Consider the following 15475-nt stretch of genomic DNA (forward strand, 5'->3'; position numbering starts at 1 on the left):
TTGGAGTAGGAGGTGAGGTCAGAGTGTAATGGTGGCACTGTGTTGCCAGGTGCACTTCAGAAGCTCATTCAAACATCCACACCAGACATCTATTTCCACTCGATGTATCTTAGAATCCTAGAAAATTGTAATTCCTGATTGTTGGAGTTCAGTGGGAAGAAGAATAAAGGCTTTGGAGTCCCATAGAACTGAATTCAAGTTGCAGTCCTCCCACTCTGTCACTTTCAACATGTGACATTTTCTGACAGTGTATACAAAGCTCATACCATTTGATCAGGGTAAGCACATGATGTGACCTCAATCTACTATCCAAGAAATAGTTACAGATAAGAACAAATTGTACATGCAGTGTACAGTTGCCCAGGCCTGGCTGTTATAAATATACCTCCAATCTTGAGGTTTAATTATTCATTATCTTTAAGAAATATACAGGGAGGAGCCTGTCAAGATGAGGAGACAGAGAAATATGACCCAAGAGAAGGAATGAATCAAGGTTCCAGTGGGAGAACTAAGCGATGAAGAGATAGCCAACCTAACAGATGAAAAGTTCAAAACACTGGTGATATAGGTGCTCACAGACTTGACAGATATTCCTAAGTATGACAAACGCGTAAGAGAAGAAGTGAAGGCTTTGCTAAATGAAATGAAGGAAAATCCACATAAAACCAATGGTGAAGAGAAGGAAAACGGGGTTCAAATCAATGATTTGGAACATAAGGAAGAAAAAAACACTCAATCACTACAGAATGAGGAAACAAGAATTGAAAAAAATGAGGACAGGCTCAGGAACCTCTGGGACAACTTTAAACGTGCCAACATCTGAACCATAGGTGTGCCAGAAAGAGAAGAGGAAAAACAAGAAATTGAAAATTTATGTGAGAAAATAATGAGGAAAACGCCCAATATTTGGTGAAAGAAATAGACATACAAGTCCAGGAAACACAGAGAGTCCCAAACAAGCTAGACCCAAAAAGGACCACACCAAGACACATTCTAATTAAAATGCCAAAGGTTCAAGATAAAGGGAGAATCTTAAAAGGAGCAAGAGAAAAGCAGAGAGTTACCTACAAAGGGGTGCCTATAAGACTATCAGCTAATTTCTCAAAAGAAACTTTGCAGGCAAGAAGGGACTGGCAAGAAGTATTCAAGGGGATAAAAAGCAAGGACCTACAACCAAGACTACTCTATCCAGCAAAGCTATCATTTAGACTTGAAGGGCAGATTAAGTGCTTCCCAGACAAGGTGAAGCTAAAGGAGTTCATCATCACTAAGCCATTATTATATGAAATGTTAAAGGGACTTACTTAAGAAAAAGAAGACCAAAACTATGAACATTAAAATGACAACAATCTCACAACTATCAACAATTGAATCTAAAAAATAAAAACAAAAACAAACTAAGCAAACCAGAATAGGAACAGAATCATGTGTGGGATCATTTGCAGGGTTATCAGCTGGGAGGGAAAAGGGGGAGAAATGGGGAAATGGTGCAGGGATTAAGAAGCATAATTGGTTGGTACAAAATAGACAGGGGGAAGTTAAGAATGATATAGGAAAGGGTGAAGCCAAAGAACTTATATGCACGACCCATGGATATGAACTAAGGGGGGTAAGATTGCTGGAGGGAAGAGGGGTTACTGGGAATAAGGGAGCAAAGGGACTAAAGAAAAAATATATACTGGGAAAATTAGTATAGTCAAAATACACAGAGTTGCAGCTGCTGCATGTGTGTGTGTGTGTGTATGTGTATGTGTACCATTGAAGAAAGAAAAATGTACCAGTAAGGCTATATTCTTAAAAGGAAATTATTTCTTTAAGAAAAACAATGCTTTAGGAAAAAAATCAGTAGAGCCAATCTCAATCAGTTCATCAATATAGTGAAATGGTAAACCATGCTGAAGTTCTTTTCAAGAGACCCCAGAGCTAAAAATTACTTGAGGGGAAAGATTGTATTTTAAATATTCTTCCAGTCCTTAATACCTTTCAAAACTGCTTGTATGGCACTAGACACATATACTTGTTGAGCAGTTTGGAGTAAAGGTAAAATTTGCCAGTTTGATGTGGGATTAAAAAAAAAAAAAAAGACCAGTAACTACGTTTTGAGAATAAGGAGTTCTGATATAAATCCAATAATGGGCATATCCTGCAATTGCTATATATGCTAATAACATCTAGCTTAGTATGTACCAGATATCTGTTAATTCAATTAATTCAATTCCTAATCTAACACAGGAACTCATGCCACATGCTTATAAATTGCTAAATTCCCTCTCTTAAAGTAAAATGTTTAGAAGTATATTATATAAAACACTACAATGTGTGTGTATGCTTGCATATATGTGTTTTTTAATAGATGTTGTCCTTCTGTATATCATGGATAGATCTATATTCAGATGTAATTGAGATCAGTGACTCTTAAATTATAATGTATCCAGGGCCTACCTAATTATCCTTTGAGAATGTAGATCCTGATTCAGTAGGTCCAAAGAGAGACCCGAGATTTGCTTTTTTAATAAGCTCCCAGGTAGTGCCAATGCTACAGCTGACCGGTCCATAATGATTAGCCAGAGCCTAGATCGTAATTAAAAACCATAGAAAAAAACAAACCTGAGTTCAAATCTATTTTCCACCCTCTGTGTGTCCTTGGACAAGTAAACTAACTTCTCTGAGACTCAATTTTGACATCTTTAAAATGAATATAATATGCCTTTTCACCTTGGGTTGTTGTGTTAATGGGATGACATTGTCAATAGACTATGTCTATTACGCATTATGTTTCCTGTAACATATCAATGATCTGACATATGCACCATTGTGTCTGTTTTAAACTGAATGTTGCTAAGTAGCATCCAGAAGGTGAATGACGGTGTGGTGATAAGGTGACCAATGGAGGAGGAATCAGAAGGCTTGGATTTTAGTCATGGTTCAAATAAGATCATGTATGCAAAGACACTTTAAAAATTATAAATCACCATATATACACAAGAGAAAGTTTAAGTGCCACTGAAAGTTGATGGAAAAAACCTGAGTGTGATATGTTGCCAGTATGACAATGGCTTATCCTTGTATAAACCATTATACTTTCCCAAGCATTTTTATGTTTGTTCTCCAGTTAACATTGACCTTTATTTAATATTCACAGCAAACCAGAGCTCTCAGGGAATTAAAACTGGTAAGACTCTTTTTATTGCAGATAAGAGGTTAAGTGCCAGAGGCAAGGAAAAATCATTATTGCTACTTCAGCCTCTTTAATTTATAGATGAGAAAATGAGGCTTGTTTCAAACACTGAGTGTGGCCCCTCTCCTCTTCCTAGTCTCGTCTCAGTTTCCTTATCTGTGAAATGGGGCATTAACAGTATCTATCTCATAAAGTTGTCAGAAGGATTAAATGAGTCAATATTTGAAAAGCCCTTGAAGTGGTATCTGGTATAAGGTAAGTGTTTTATGAATATTAGTTAAGTATAAGAGAGTACTGTACTTGGCCCCAGACGAAAACACTATGCTTTCCCTCTTTTCATCCTTACTTCCTTTACACTTAGATACTGTAAGATGTGAGTAGTTCTTCCACAAGGCTACAGAAGAAAGGGAAAGAAACAGAAAATAAGTCACATGTCCAAAGTGACAGAGTGGCAGGGTTGGGACTTGAATTCAGTTCTGTGGGACCCCAAAGCCTTTATTCTTCTTTCCACTGAACTCCACCAATCAGGAATTACAATTCTTGGCCCGCTGATATGAGCAAGCCCAGTTCAGGAATAAAAGGTAAGCGCTTTCCTAGAATGTCCCTTCTCAGGTAAATTTTGGGGCTATTGCAAGCCAGACAGTTTGTGACTAACTGTTGCTTTCTTTTTATGTATATTTTTATGTGTTTATGTACCTATGTATTATTTTTAATATCCTGAAACCAGTCACTCAGAAACTTTCCCTAGAATACAGGTTTAGATGTCTGATTCTGAAACAGAGAGAACTTTATCTTCCAGGAGGCATTTGACAAAGTCTGAGATGTTTTGGGTTGTCACAACTGGGGGAGTGAGGAGCTATTGTGATCTAATGGATAGAGGCCAGGGATATTGCTAACCATCCTGCAAAGCACAGAACAGCCCCTACATCAAAGAATTTTCTAGCCGCAAATGTCAACAGCATGGAGGTGAGAAACCATGGTTTAGAGAACATCAAGCATGAGCACCATAAAACGTAAGCATCAGAAGGGGTCCTAAATGTTGTCTGATTCAGTTTCCCAGCAGATGCATTGTCATGTCTACAGTAGGTCTGACAAACAGTTCCTGTGAGGAATGAAAACTAACATGCTGCTTCTTAGTTCAGAAATGTTCAAAATGCAAGTGCTGGAACTCAGAAATCATTCCATGATTCCAGTCTTCCCATGGATTCTTTCACACCCTGTTCTGAAATTCCTCTTTGTTGTGGCAAGTCTCGCTAGGTCCACACCAACCTCCAAACCTGCCTCTTTTCCTTCTGCTACTGTTCCCATTTTGACAGTTTACTCTGTCCAATTCTACTGTTATTTTCCTTTTAAAGTAAATTTTAATTGAAGTTCAGTATCCTGGGTATGGCAAAAGTAGGTTTACCATTGTGAGTACATAAAATACAGTTTATTCTTGTATTATTATTTATTAATTAGTGTATTGTTTATTTGTATTAGAACTATGAACCTACTTTTTCCCACCCTGTATATATAGTAAAGTGCAGAAATTGTAAGCTGATTGATGAACTTTCACAAAGTGAGCATTTCATGTAAACACAACCTGATTCAAGAATCAGGACATTACCAGCACCTTGGGAGCCCTCCTTAGCCACCTAGGGAGTCCAATGCTCTGCCCAAAGGCGACCTCTACCCTGTCTTCTAACACCAGAGGTTCATTTTGCCTGTATATGTACATATATAATAATACACATTATTTATTTTTCTGTGTCTGCCTTCTTTTGCTCAAAATTATGATTGCGAGATTCAGCCATGTTGGATGTGACAATAATTCATTCATTCTTATTGCCATATAATTTCCTATAGATATACCATGATTTATTCATCCATTCTACCATTGTGTTGCTTCCAGTTTGGATTATTATGAATAGTATTGTGCTGCTATGAATATTCTTGTGCATATCTTCAGGTGGACTATGTATGTATTTGTTATATCTATAACTGGGGTAAAATTGCTGGGTCCTAGGGTTAGTAGGTAGTGCTAAAGAGTATACTGAAGTGGTGGTACCAATTTACACTCCCATGAGTAATGTATCAGTTGCTCCACATCCTTGCCAGTAATTGGTAATGCTAACATTTTCTTTTCTATCCATAGGTTGCTAAAGAACCTGGGAAGCAGAAGCCTAGGTTTAAGACTAAGAAAAACAGAAATTATGGTTAAATGATTAAATAGAGTTGTCACATTTAGGAAAAGGAAATATAGGGTATTTAGTTAAATTTGAATAACTATATTTCATGCAAAATTTTAGACATACCTATGTATAAAAATTATATATTCTTTATTTGAAATTCAAATTTCCCTGGATATTCTGTTTTTTACTTGGAGAGCAGGGGGAATGACTTTAGTATTAGACAGTGGCTAACTGCTCCTATGTTTACAGGAATGGGAAGTGGTGGGGAGAAGCCAGAATATTCCAGCTTCTTTAGCTTGCACAGGAAGTGCTCTCTCACTCCTCCAGATAGCAATCAGAGGCCAAAGAATCCAAATGTCAGCAATAATTGATTTCAATCTAAATTATTGTGACTGTTTCTTCTGGGAACACACAATTGTTTATTCTTGGATAAAGAAGGGAAAGCTGAAATTTCCTGAGCAGTTTCTACTGCCAGTTTCCATGCTAACAAATTCTAGTCTCAATCTTCTCTGCTATGGTGAAATCCCATACTTCAAGAAGTCAAGCAGCACTCATCCAGGTTCAAAGCCAAGAGAGCTAAAGCCAAGGTCCGTGCTCTTTTGTTCTGCCAAGTCCTCTGTCTTTTTGGAAGGAGTTTTATTGACTAGCCCAGCTCCTGCATGGCTCTCTTTCTCTCAACCAGTCTGAGCTGTCCTCATAGAATCAGGCATAACCACTCACTAGTGCTTGCCTTGGCCTTCTCAAGGCCCTTAATTCCCTCTCTTTCTATCACTCCCTTTCTCCCCTGTCCATCTTCTCTGGCTTTCAGCTTCCTACCAAATAATTCCATGGGTTATATGCAACCTGTTTCTGGAGCAAGAAAATAAAATAAAGTCAATTGAGCAGACTGTATAATATGTTGATGTGAGCAAACTTAACTTCACTTCTGTGTCCCAGATTTCATTTCATTTTTTAAGTTTCATGCTGTGTCCTTTGACCAACTTCACTGTCCTTAGCAAGCATATCCGAGCTCCCTAGTTGATAATTATCTGTGTTCCTTAAACTCTAGCCATAATTTTTTTTTGTCAGTAATAATGGCTGGGATGGCAGGACAACCGAGATAAATATCAAACTGGGAATAGTATTGATCATATGTAATCATCTATTACAATACCGCCAGGAGGTTTGCCCGCTGTTCCTTTGTCTTGTCAATCTTTAATACTTGAGTTGTACTATGAAAAAAGTATTGTAACTTAAGCCTCTAGAGGAGAAAAATCTGGGCAGACTGCTGGGTTGTATTTTCTGCTCCGACCCCAAATTCTGTGAGTGTATTATCCAATAATAAGTTCTGTTATATTCTATCAAGTTGTCTGCTTTTTTTTGTTGGTCTTAAGATGCCTTCTTAGTACAGCGGCATTAACACCTTTGCCCCACTATCAGACACTAGACCCTGCTTTAGAAAAAAAGAAATCACTCTTAGTTTTCTTCTCCAGCACCCCAAATCCCACCACAGGCCTGTTCTGGTCTGAGTGTGCATCTGCAGCCAGCTGTCCCCTACCCCCTCACCCCCCCCCCCAGCACCTCTGGGTGTCATACAGAAATTGGCAGTCTCTACATTGTACACAGTTCCTCCTGCCTAGTGTACCAGTTATGGTGTAGACCAGAAAATGCCATCCCAAAATATACCTCTTTGGCATGAGGGTCACTTTGATCTGATTATTTTGAGAAATGGCAGTGATAGGAGAAACTCTGAACACAGAGAAGTTACCTTTTAAGGGAAAATTACACGTAAAAGAAACCTTCCTTTGTTTGTCAGGCCGTCTCTCTCTGAAGCACCAGGCAGAGAAGGAGACTCTAAATCTCAAGAAACTCTTAGCAATGGAGAAGGTGCCAGACTGAAAACTGCATAACAAATCTTGCTTTTGTGTCCCTGGTCACCTCCCCTTAACTGTCATCCTCCTTTTGCCTGAAGATGATATTTAAGCCTGTATTCTAAGTCACCTCTGAGAGTTAGCAATTACCCTGGGTATCTATATGAGATACATGTGTTAGTAAACTTCTGTCTGTTTTTTCTCCCGTTAAGTCTGTCTTTGGTTACAGTGGCCCCAGCCAAGTTCTTAGAAGAGTAGAGGGAAAGTTATTCTTCTCTCTCTTACAATGTCATTTCTGAAATTTTGCCAAGCCAATGAAAATTCTCAGTTATGAGGAGATTAAAATAAGATTATGCATAGTTGAAAGTATGGCATTTCCTAATTTAAGAGAAATTATTTCTATAAAGTCACTCCAAACACATTTTATCCCATGTTAAAGACTGTGCTCATGCCTGATAATGCTTAAATGAGAAGCTCTCTTAGTAGTATTTGTGTTTTTGATAGTGCAAGGCTGAGCATCTTTCTGACACTAGGAAAGTCCAGTAATGCTCTTTTGATCAAGAAAGTAAAGGGGTCTTGGTTCATGAAAATGTTTAATTTGGAGTAAGGGTTGGGATAAACAACACATGATAAATTGGGTCCTTCCATCTTTCCACTGTTATTCTACTATCATTAATCTCTCTGGTGACCTAAGTCACCAAGCTTCTCTACTTTTATCTTATAATATGTTAAGCTGGTGTCAGGCATATATGGTCCAAGGGGAAGACTACTTTTTCACACCCAAGCCCTCTAGGCCTGAGCTAGGAAGCCTCTTACAAAATGACCCACTCTATTTTTTCTAGTCCTTTGATTACCATATTGTTTTCCTTATTGGGCAGACCAGGTTCCTCACTACTCTGCAGGCATTCCCTCTGTACTGTTCCTGCTGTGACTTTGTGCCTCCTGTTAACATCTCAGCTCAAATGCTACCTTCTCCAAGAAGCCATGCCTAATCCTCCAAATTGGGTTTGCTGCTCTCCTTTCTCTAAACTTGCTCATTATTTTTATGATGTGGTGGAAAACCTACTGAGTTTGGTGTTAGGATGCTGGGCTCTCACCATAGCATTGACACAGAAGTGCCTTTGCCCTAAAAGACAATGATAATATCCTATCTTTCTTCTTCCCAGGGTTACTGAGAAAGCTACAAGAAGCTCTACAGTCACATGCTGCTTAACAATGAGGATATGTTCTGAGAAATGCATCATTAGGCGATTTCATTTAGCATCATAAAGTGCACATACACAAGCTTCAGTGGGATAACCTACTATACACCTAGGCTCTATAGTATAGCCTATTCCTCCTAGGCTACAAGCCTGTACAGCACATAACTATACAAAACAACACAAGGTTAAATCAAGCACAAAAGAAATGATGCAATTAAGAAACATGGTAAAGATAAGATATGTGAAGCTGCTGGCATAACACAACATACTGTGTTACAGCAAACTTTTGTTTTATAAATAGACAGAGTACACTCTAAAATAATAAATATAATATAGTAAATAATATGTAAGCCAGTAACAGTCATTTATCATCATTACCAATCAAGTACTATGTACTGTACATCATTGTATGTACTATAGTACTATACTACAGGCAGCACTGGAGGTTTGTTCACATCAGCATCACCACAGACATGTGAGTAATATGTTGTGCTACAATTCTAAGCAACATGTCAGGGGACAGAAAATTTTCAGCTCTGTTGTAATCTTCTGGGACCATCATCATATATGCAGTCCATTGTCAACTGAAATGTTATGTGGCACGTGACTATACTAACTTCAAATATGAAATTTAGATACGTGTGTTCTAAGCACTTATATATTTTTTCTTTCTCTTTGACTTGTTGGCTGTTTTTTTCTGGGGACAATAACTGGGCTTCATCATCTTTGTGTCTCCAAAGAGGTGACTTGCACATAGCCAAGAAAATACGATGCCCTTGAAGGGTTTCAGGACACGTGACCTTAAAATGTGTCACCTTGGCATGATGAATATCTTAAACTGAATGAGTCTGAGAATAAAAAAGAGGCAGAAAAGTCACTCTGACCTCCCTCTCCTCACCCTTCTTCCCTGAAAGCAAGAGATAAATCTCTCCTGTGAAAGCTACCCTCCCTGAACCAGAAAAAAGAGAGACATCCTATCACCAGAGACAGAAAGTTCAGGGCTGACAATAAGCAAATCATATTATTTTTTTGTCATTTAGCCCCTTGTCTTGTCAATTCTTCACAAATTTCTCGTATATTTGTCTAAAAGGTAGAAAACTTTCTGCCCTGATCACTTCTTTGGGCCTTTCATTCTCTTATGGAGGCTCCCCTGTACATGTAAAAATTCTGTAAAATTTATATGCTTTTCTCCTGTTAATCTGTCTTCATCAGTTTAATTTTTAGACCCAGTCGGGAACCCTAAGAGGTTGAAGAAAGCTTTTATTTTCCTACATGCTTAGTACCAGTTTATTTATTCATTTATACCAGTGATTTTTAATCAGGGTGATTTTTTCCCCCCAAAGGACATCTGGTAATGTCTGGTGACATTTTGGTTGTCACAACTTGAAGTGGTGGGTGGGAGGGAGAACTGCTATTGACCTCTAGTAGGTAGATGCCAAGAATGCCTCCTTCCTCCCAACTCCTACCCGCCCATTTCTGTCAATAAGGAATTATTTGGCCCAACAGTGTCAACACTGAGAAACTCTGATTCATACTGTCATCTTGATCTTAAGAGAATTTGAACAGTTGACAAATTTACATATATAGTAACAAGATGCAAAATGAAAAATGAAGAAATTAGACACAGGAAAAATAAAGTCTGGAGCAAATTTAGTGCACACCTTAAGGTTCCCACAGTGTGAGACATCGGCTGCAAATTAGACTTTGCACTTCCTACCAGGAAAAGGAAAGAGGGTACACAAACGTTTGGGATATTGACTGTGTCCATAAAACGAAAACAGATTGAGAACCAGAGAAATTTCTCATCAAGGCACTCAAAAAATAGATGATGTGTGACATGGAATGGTCAAGGACTTTAACAATTTCTCTACAATAAACAGAATAGTGACTTTCCTTGAGCCTGTTTCCTAATACAGGGTTAAAGCCCAATGCTGGAGTACAATCACCAAAAGCAATCTGTGAGAAGCTAAAACGATTTCAACGAAGCACTTACCTCTCTGATAATCTAGGATGATTCAAGATTAAAAATCAGATTATTTGGGTTATTTGGAGAAACACATGGATGTATATATATATATATATATATTTTGAATGTATATTTTTTGACAATCCTTCTTGAGTAATATTTTCACCAGCTGAGGTTTGATAAGAATTGGGCAGCAGTGAGGCTGATTTAGAAGTCTTTGGCAAGAGCCTGAGTTCAGATTCCCAGTGAGGGCTGCTTCTTACTCATAGGAACAGGTGTGCAGAAGAAAAGACACATGAGAAAATTGCATGGTTATAAAAATTAAAAGATACAACCAGGACAACACAGCCAAACAATAGGCCATCCTAGTCACATGGAGGTGAGCTAATTAATGGCTATACTAATTCAACATGGAGGTAAGTTCAAGTCATACCTGCAGGAAAACCTTTGTTTTCCTCAGAAACCAGTTCTAAAACTGCTTTAGCAGGTTACCAGTGGGGAGATTTAGAAAAGACTTAACCAACACAGGCTACCATAGATATTTAAATGATCCATTTAAAACAATCTGATAGTGTTTTTTTAAGCAGTACATTTTGTGCAGGCACTTATGAATTACATATGACTGATCAAAGTCCCTTAGTTCTAAACCACAGAGCTTGGAAACTTTTCTATCATGTGTTAACAAAACCCACCCACTGTGACAACAAAGGAACTCAGTGAAACCCTGTGGAGTCTAATTTTAATTAATGGAGTATCCTGGTCAACAGAGATAAAAGAATTGCAATATAGAACCTTAGGTAATGTAATGAGTTCACCTTTTAAAAATACCAACCACTTGGCTCCATTCACGTTCTGATCCATTGGTCTGGTTGGAGATATTATTGGCCTTGGAATTACTATTTTTAATGACTCCCCAGAGATTTCAAGGTGCAGTGAGGATTGAGAATCACTGTATTAAAGGAAATCTATCAAAAATGATTTGAGTATTAAATCATAGTGGAGCTTAAAAGTCTTTCACATATAGTTTCCCCCACCATGTACCCTAAACATGTATAATTTAAAAACTCTAGCTGAAATAAGGTGACCAAGGAAGATAAACTAAAAAAAAAAAAAAAAAAAAAATCAGAAAAATATGAGAAGAAAAAAATCTAGTGAATCCACCATACACACCAAACCACTATCAACACTAGTGATGCATGTCCTTCCATTTAGTCTAATCAAATAAATACTTTGTGTTTTCATGAGGATACTCCCAAATGTGGCAATAAAACCATTTCTCCTACAGTGCAGAGAAGGTTGCTTCTCTAGCTGTTTGTTATAGTTAAGGAGCAAGCATTTATTCAATATATCTTTAAAAAGAAGTGGTATCCAGTCATTGTGCTTCAGCTCACAATTATTATCTGATTAGTTGAGATCCCTATTATGACTCTTGAGTTGGTGTAAAGGAGCAGAAAGTCTTTCGCTCTAAAAAAGTTTAATTTGAGTTCTAGCTCATCCTAAAATTTATATTTGCCTGCAGAATTAAAGGTTGAAATACTATTGGTTGAGTGAATGGTCTTTTGGGTTACCTTACAAGTCCCAGTTTATATGCAGCTATCCTGAAAACCCTCAATGAAAATCGGATTCCTTACTTAGGCAAATATTTATTTCCCCATACTCAGGTCTTGCCTTTATTCTGTTTTTCTCTCCACATCTTTCTTGAAACTCTTCATCTCCAGTAGAGCTCAGTAGAGAGGAACCCCAAAGGATATACCAACTCCTGAACTTACAGAGGGTGTGGCTCAACCCATGCTTACTTAGCATATCTGGTATCTGGTGATATTAACAGTATAGCAGGCCTGTAGATGTCTCAGATGTTACCTTGGCTAAAAGAACCAGAAAACCTATGAAGTGCAGCACTAAATTTTAAATCTTGGTTAACACAAATTTGAATGGGAATTACCTGTCCTTAGAATTATAGGGGCTGAGGAGCACTTACCTGGTGATTCAATATAGCTTATGGTACAAAACGTCTCAAAGGGGCTTTATTTTATTTTAATTCTTTTTGAAAGCAGTCAAGTTTGTTAAATAACTTTAAAATTTGTTTTATTGTGTGTGGGGAAAGAGTCCCCTCTATCCCTGTCCCCAAAATTGTACTGATGATGGAAGTAAAGAGTGTTAAGTAGTGCTGGCCCTTATCCATAAAATCAATTATCGTAACTTCCAGAATGTTAAATTTCGGTGGTGTCGGTAATCTATGACTTGAGCAACTGCCATCCAGTATTTTATAAGATATAACAAAACCCTTTGTGAGTACTCTAGTTGGTATAAATGGGTCTCAAAACACCAATGAAAATACAATTATCTGATGGCCTTAAAACACTTAAAATGATGACAAATTTAATTCAGGAGAAAGGCAGCAGCCTATACAAACACTTGATTATAAAATATTTTTTCCCCACAAAATTTCCAGGTGTATTCTTCCAGAACAGGGTCTATGCAGTAAGAGAGGCAGCCAGTAAATTCATACACATTTGTCTCCATTTTCACTCCCCCAAGTAAAACCCAAGTGAGTTTCAGTGCAGTGTAAGTGCCAAGTTTTCAATAAAATGGATGGCCAACCATGGTGCCTGCTCAGGCCTCCAGGTTTCCTTTGCATTTCACTAACACATTTAAGTGCTTCTAGGAAGTAGACTAAGCACAGCTTTAGGACACCATTAAAGCTGGCAATAATTATTTTGGAAAAAAACTTAGTCTTCCTCTCCAAAATGCAATCCTTGAGGGAAATAATCATAGTGACATTGGACTTCTATATACTTATTTATTTATAGAGGGATGTGGACCAGTAGTATCCTCATGCAATTAAGTCCTCTAAAGATGTCTGTATGGGTTCTGGATATATACATACACACAGATATATATATACACATACATATGTATGTATTTATTTATTTTTTATTAACTTATTTTTAGAGAGGGGGAAGGGAGGGAAGGAGAGAGGGAGAGAAGCATTGATATGTGAGAGGAGCATCGATCTGTTTCTTCTTGCATGCGCCCCAACCAGGGACTGGGCCCGCAACCCAGGCATGTGCCCTGGATCAGGAATTGAACCCATGATGTTTCGTTTTGTGCGAGACACTCAACCAACTGAACCACATGGTCAGGGCAGGTCTTGATTGTATTTTAAGGTCAGCTCTTTTCAGGTCCCTTGTTTCTACCCATTTTAAACAAATGTGTTTGCCTTAGGGACCTGGAAGTTAAACAGAGAAAAAAGAAGCTTCTTTTCTCCCCCTTTCTTTAAACCATGCAAATGAGAAAAGCTAATCATTATTTCTACCATGAAAATACTGAGAGCTGCCTTGGTAATACTGCCAATAATAATCTAGCTATAAACCAGGAAATATAAAAAATGACCAGATCAACAAGTTATTTCAAAAAATTGTTTTTGTTATATAAAAACAGAGACATTTAGAATAAACTTTTGATAATAAAACAATAATAAACCTCAAAATGACTGAAACAGAAATTGCACCCACCCCACCAGCAAAACCAATTCCAAGAGCAAATCTTGAAACTCATTACAAAATAAGAGAGAAACTTCCTAGAAGGAATTTAGAATATTCTGTTTAAACATGCCAGTCTTTTTTTTTTTAAGTCACCTTAGGAAGGTTTTATTTGCTAAATTATAGCAAAATATCAGAGATAACATTTTTGAGTAGGATTACATGGGTTTTGCTTTCACCCTAGGTTAATACTTTTTATTCACTTTATGCTTCAAACTAAATGATATCAAAATTATAAACATGCCAGTCTTATATGGTGATACAATGATTTATTCTTTAATGATTAAGTACACTTTTTTCTTCTTAAAAAATGTATCTTCTAGTGGTACATTTAAAAAAAGTGATGATATTAACAGATTTAAGAATCACTACTGCCAAATTAAGTTTAAAAGACAATTGCATGTTGCAGACATGTGGAATTTTAAAGGATTACCCTAGATTAACACCTATTATTCAATTCTGCGTTGGCTTATGTTAGTTACATGATAAGATTTTATTGGGTCTATAATTTCTTATTTTTTAAATATATTTTTTTCTTTTGAAAGAGGATAAGAGAGAAAGACAAAAGGTTTGCAAAATGGAAAAGGCATTCTGTATTGCAAAAATACTTACCACACAAAGGTAAACTGCAGAGGGCAGCAGCCAGGTCAACCTCTGGAAGGTTCAGAAACACTGAACTAGATGCTTTGTTGCTTCAGCCTAGGATTGTACTCACCAAGGGTGGGGTTAAGGGTGGGGAAAGATAGGAAGTGGGACTGGAGGAAAGAAATCTTGCCAGAGTTGTCTTTACTGCTTAAGGGGGTAATGTTTTGTTTTTAAGAATGTGGAGGCTGCATTTTATCTCATTGCACTGATTTTGTGTGACATTTGGCTGACAACATTGCTCCCAAAGACAGCAAGGTTTATTAAGGATTGAGAAAGAACATATTTTGTAAGGGTCCAAGGTTTGTACTTTTAGTTAGGATTTCTATAATTCATTTACTTCCTAAGGTATTTAAGGTTCTTGAGAGAGGTTTTAAAGTAAGAACTGGGCAGTTAGTCTTAGGTCTCAAAAAATGCTATAGAGGCATTCAACATTCCTCTTGCTAGGTTATTGGGATTTTTGTTCAAAGCTAAGGAGCTGTGTGGCATGAGCAAGGGAAGATATTGAAAGGTTAGGGGCAAAGCAGGGGTTTGGCCAATGGCGTTTTGGAGCCACCCATCTGGTGCCAGTGTGGAGCCTGGATTCTAGAAGGCAAGGTTGACATCAGGGAATTCCTTCCAGGGGTAATTTCATAGAAAGTGAAGGGTGGAGATGGCCTGAGCAGGGGTGGAAAGCAAGAGGATGGAGTTGACAGGAAATCATAATAGAAAATAGTAGTTGTTAGGAATTGGGCAGAGGGATGGGAGAGGGAATGAATCACTTAGTGAATCATAGGCACATAGGTACACAATACTGTGTATAAAAACCTTAATTGTTTCTGGTTGACAAAAAATTTGTTAGTTTAGTTGAGGTTAAAATGTCATTCTTTCTCTCAGTGTGACTCTAACAAGTTGTATTTTCTTTCCTGTGTTTGAACATGAAAT

At 37.6% G+C, this 15475-nt stretch overlaps 1 protein-coding gene across 1 annotated transcript in view; it reads right to left on the minus strand.

Moving 5' to 3' along the window:
* The window catches only part of PLAC8 (placenta associated 8), a 30218-nt gene extending 15613 nt beyond the window's left edge, over positions 1-14605 (minus strand). Inside the window, exon 1 of the mRNA XM_090267915.1 lies at positions 14522-14605. The gene's annotated coding sequence lies outside the window, so the exon portion shown is untranslated. The remainder of the gene's footprint in view (positions 1-14521) is intronic.
* Between the last annotated feature and the right edge of the window lie 870 nt (positions 14606-15475).

This window comes from Furipterus horrens, unplaced genomic scaffold, assembly GCF_987537825.1.
Source record: "Furipterus horrens unplaced genomic scaffold, mFurHor1.1.pri manual_scaffold_2, whole genome shotgun sequence".
NCBI classification, from domain to species: Eukaryota; Metazoa; Chordata; class Mammalia; order Chiroptera; family Furipteridae; genus Furipterus; species Furipterus horrens.